The 4,669-nt window shown below is 36.9% G+C and overlaps 1 protein-coding gene across 3 annotated transcripts in view; it reads left to right on the plus strand.

Annotated features, from left to right (window-relative positions):
* wnt5b (wingless-type MMTV integration site family, member 5b) overlaps window positions 1-4,669 on the plus strand; it is a 136,422-nt gene that overhangs the window by 68,435 nt on the left and 63,318 nt on the right. The window contains exon 1 of one of the 3 annotated variants that reach the window (XM_043709317.1): window positions 861-1,118. The exons of the other annotated variants lie outside the window; for them this stretch is intronic. The gene's annotated coding sequence lies outside the window, so the exon portion shown is untranslated. Of the gene's footprint in view, window positions 1-860; window positions 1,119-4,669 lie in introns of those variants that run through there. 3 annotated transcript variants of the gene reach the window in all.

Genomic DNA, 4,669 nt, shown 5'->3' on the forward strand with positions numbered 1-4,669 from the left:
AAGACAATATGTTGCCGAATGCAGCAAAATCCTAATTTACTGCATTGTTTTTAATTTAAAAAAACTATTCGGGCGTTGCATTTATTGTCCACCTCTCTTTGCCTTGGTGGTGGTGAGTTGCCTTCTTGAATTTTTTTGGGGGGTAGGGACATGAACAGTGTAGAAGGAACGTGGGAAATACTTTACATAGGTGACTACATACGCTTATAATCTGAACTAAAGCAGCTGCGTTGTGAAAGAGAATGTTTCTTCACTCGAGAGGATTGTGAATCTTTGTGGAATTCTCTACCCAGTGATAAAATCTATGATTCTATTCTATGCGCATAAACCTGGTCACATACTTCTCTGTTCTTCCTTAAAAGTCTCATTTTCGACGCAAATCTAAAGCATATGAATTGCAATTAATTATCTCTTGATGCAAGGTCTAAAACATAAACTCTTCTCCCTGCTATGCTGTCAGATTTGCCGAGTATTTCCAGAATTTTCTGTTTTAATGCCAGATTTCCAGCATTCGCAGTATTTTGTTTTTGTACCTAATTACAGTTTCTTAAACCCAAAAATAAAACGAATACTGGTCCAAATTTACAGCCGCAGTATAAACAGACTTATATTGTCTGTATTTAATGCAACGAGTGTTGACTCCCTCAGTGCTTAAACTACATAGTCGTTTTCCTTTGTCTTTGTCAATTGTGATTTAACTAAAACAGGTTTGCACTTCATATCAGATCATCAGTTTTCATAATATCCTGAGTCTACATCTATATTATTCCTGGATACATTACCAAAGATCATATAATGCAATCATAAATAGTGTTTGAAGAGACGAGATTTTCACTTAACTCAAGGTAATATATAATGTGATTAATGTGTGAAACTAGCCGTTGTTATTGTCAACACTTGCTAACATCAAAGAGTTAACTTTCAAAAAGGCTTGGAGACAGCGAGAGGCCTTTAAAGAGCCGGGCGGGGGAGGAAACTGCAGCCAGTGTGGGATTGTCTATCAGAGTGCGTGTGCGACACCTTCAGACTGGCCCCGGCGCCGGAATGAAAAGGGCCAGCGACAATTGGTGCTGTCAGTGTGTAAATACAAACAGAAATTACACAACCAGATTTTGAAGGTGAATAACGTCTGAACCCAAATAATTGCGGTACATTCTGTTCATCAGGGTGGAGGGGGTCGCGGTCCATGCATGCAATGAGCAACTGTTCACCCAACATCAATAGAAAGGCAATTAAAAACATCTAGATAATAAGATTTTGGAATTATAGGTTTTTTAAAATAGCAGTGAGGCAAAACACAAGTTTCTCACGATATTGCTCCTAAATAGTATATACATTTAGTTAATTTGCAGGAGAACAGAGAGAGTGAGAGTTTCCATAATCATATGCTGAATGCAAATGAATTTTTTTTAAAAAGCATGTTCATTAATGATTCAGGTGCTTTATTCAAGCTTTATGTTTTAATTTTACTTTAGAGTAACGGATACAAACTCTCCTCCCTCTTATCTACTCCAGTAGAAGAAAATACATGTCAGTCCCCATTATATTCATAGCTGTAAGAATAAATTGTATCAATTCATAGCTTTTGTCTTTTTCAAAGTTGTTATTCTTAGTAAACTTGAATGGGATGAAATATATTCCTTCCTTTGGGCTATACTGGCCAAGCAGCATCCCCAACTACAAGTGTTGGCTAACTCATATTAAATAATGCTGGTCATTTTGCATTTGACAATTTCATACAGGAATCTTATCAAGAATTTGTTTGAAAACAATAATTCACTAATGTCCATATACCTTCTTTATTAAAACAGGGTCCTCTTACACTTCTGTACTATTTAGTCATAGAGTCATTTTCAGCAGACCAACTTAAAGTTTGCTTTACTTTGAAATGAAGCACTTTTTGGCAGTGCCTCGTCAAGTTAAATTAAATGAAGACTCTTAATCCAGGTGAGTTGTTGAGAGGTTTCTGAGCTACATAAGCAATAGGAGAAAAAGTTGGCCATGCAGCCCGTGGAGTCTGCTGTGCCATTCAATATTGTGAAGGTTGGTCGTCTGCCTCAGCCCCATTTCCTGCCCACTCTTCATATCTCTTGATTATCCTGTCAGACCAAGCATCTAGCTATCTCAGCTTCACATATATTTAACAGCTGAACATTCATAATCCTCAGGATTGTTAATTCCTCAACGATTCAAAGAAGTCACAAATTTCTCCTCAGCCCATTCCTAAATGATCAACCCCTTCACCTGAGACTGAGCATTGTGTTCTAGCATCCCCAACTAGAAAAACAACCTCTCATTGTGGATGTTGTCAAGCTTCTTCAGCCTCTTATATGTTTCAAGGAGACAACCTCCCATTCTTCTAAACTCAAGACAGTATAGGCCCAATTTATTCAGTCTCTCACTATTGGACAATCATCTCAACCTAGGATCCAAATGTATGATCTTTAGTTGTACTCTCTCCACTGGAAGATTCTATTTCCTTGAATAAAATGGTAAAGTAAAGGAAGCATTTGATTTTTCAAAGCATTTTCAAAGTATATTGCAAGAGATAAAATAAGTTGATTTCTTGCTCAGATGAAGACATAAAAAGGAGTCTATAATGTAACCAAACACAGAATTTCTGTTCTTTCCAGCAAAATAAGACATTTTTCTCTATATTCTGTGTTCTTGGCTATTAGCTGCATTTGAATTTTGACTGAATGCAAGAAGGAAACAGTAGACTACTTAACAGAGTTATGTTTTGCTCGGGTGCACTGATGACATCTATTAGAAAGTGCTTTTGCTTGAGTAAAACTGAGTGACTAGAGATTCCCTAGTTACATGCTTGTAAGAAGAAAAACATTGCCTTTCCAACCAGTGAAGTACTTTTTTGCTGCACTGTAGGAGAGATGGCAGCCAAATTGCACCCAGCAAACTCTCACAAACAACAATGGAATAACAATCAGATAATTTGAATTTATTTTTGTGATGTTGAGGAATAAATATTGGCCAGGACACCAGGGATAGCTCCCTTGTTTATCTTTGAATAGTGCCATTATAGGGGTCATTTATGTCCACCTGAGTTGGCAAATGAGGTTTTGGTTTAAAATCTCATCTGAAAGACAGCTTCTCTGTACTCCCTGAGGAGTGCACTGGAGTGTCAGCCAAGATTTCTGTACTGAAGCCGTGTAGTGGGACTTGAACCTTGTTGCTTAAAGGAAAGAGTGCTGCCAGCTGAACCATGGCTGACAGTGATACTGATTGTCAACTGTAAAATGTTTGGATTCAGGATAATGTTAACCTTTCTGGCAGAAAGGCATTGTACTTTGGTGAGAGTGTGATAGTTGCTTTAGACACCCCAATCCATACTGGTGCTTAAAGCAACATGAGGACACAAATACTTTCAGTAAAACCACTTTTACAGGTTTCAACAAAATATCTCAAATCCACGTCAGGCCATAAAACTACACTTCCATTTCACATGTCTGTATTGGTAAAGACACTGTTTGGTACTCAATTCATTTTGTTGACCCCATGGATGGAGTAAAGAGAAATCCACCAGTCTTTCTGTTTTTAATTGATATCTAATGACCCTTGCAAGCAAGTGTACTTATGTGGGCCCCAGGAGAACAGCCCAGTAATATTCACTCTTCAAGCTCATTGGTTACTTGAAAAAAATGTACATTCAACTGAATTCCTGTATTGAGTAGAGGTTAAGGAGAAAAATTGAAAGAAGAATTGATGTGAAATAATACAGATCCCAAAAGCAGTATGTGTTTTTTTTAGGATATAGTAAATAGGTAAATATCGGCATCATAACAGTAAATGCAGTTCATTGACTGTAAGCAGTTTGAGATGCCATGACAGGTACTTTTTAAAATGCAAGACTTCATAAAATCTATCAATCCATAACTACCCATTTCAATCATAGTTTATATATTTACAATTACAAAGTTACTAGGGATTTTATGATTCTATAATGTGCTCATGAAACTACACTTACCAACCTGATAAGGAACCTATAATTTTTGTCATGGTACACTGTGATGTCTGCTAATTTACCACTGAATCCATGAAAACATATCCAGGCATTCTGAATGTGAGATGCCTCAGATTCTCTGTTGTATGTTTCTCACTTTTTTGGTGTTGGATATTGAGAGTTTGGGTGTTTATATTGCTACCACAATTCCATTGCAGGCAAAGTCAAATTAAAGTCCACAGATCAGTTTAAATTTTGAAAAAAAATGCAACTTGCTTATTTTCTTCGAAAATGATGTCTTCTTTGGTCTCTTTGTACTATTCACAAATTAAAAGAAAAATGTGAACTGTTTCAAAAATGTTTCAAAATAACTCCCCACAGACTAAAAGTTTGAAATTTGTTTATGAATTAGTGTTATTTCTCCTCCTCCTGTAGCATACTCCTTAATCTTTTCTAATAGTATCCTGTGTGGTGCCTTGTTGAAGACTTCCTGCAATTTCATATGTATCACATTCATTCAATTTCATCTCATGCACCATACCCATCACTTCTTTATCAAACTCTTATTAAATTTTGGATTAGTGGTGCTGGAAGAGCACAGCAGTTCAGGCAGCATCCAAGGAGCTTCGAAATTGACATTTCGGGCAAAAGCCCTTCATCAGGAATAAAGGCAGTGAGCCTGAAGCGTGGAGAGATAAGCTAGAGGAGGGT

Source organism: Chiloscyllium plagiosum, chromosome 19, assembly GCF_004010195.1.
Source record: "Chiloscyllium plagiosum isolate BGI_BamShark_2017 chromosome 19, ASM401019v2, whole genome shotgun sequence".
Taxonomy (NCBI): domain Eukaryota; kingdom Metazoa; phylum Chordata; class Chondrichthyes; order Orectolobiformes; family Hemiscylliidae; genus Chiloscyllium; species Chiloscyllium plagiosum.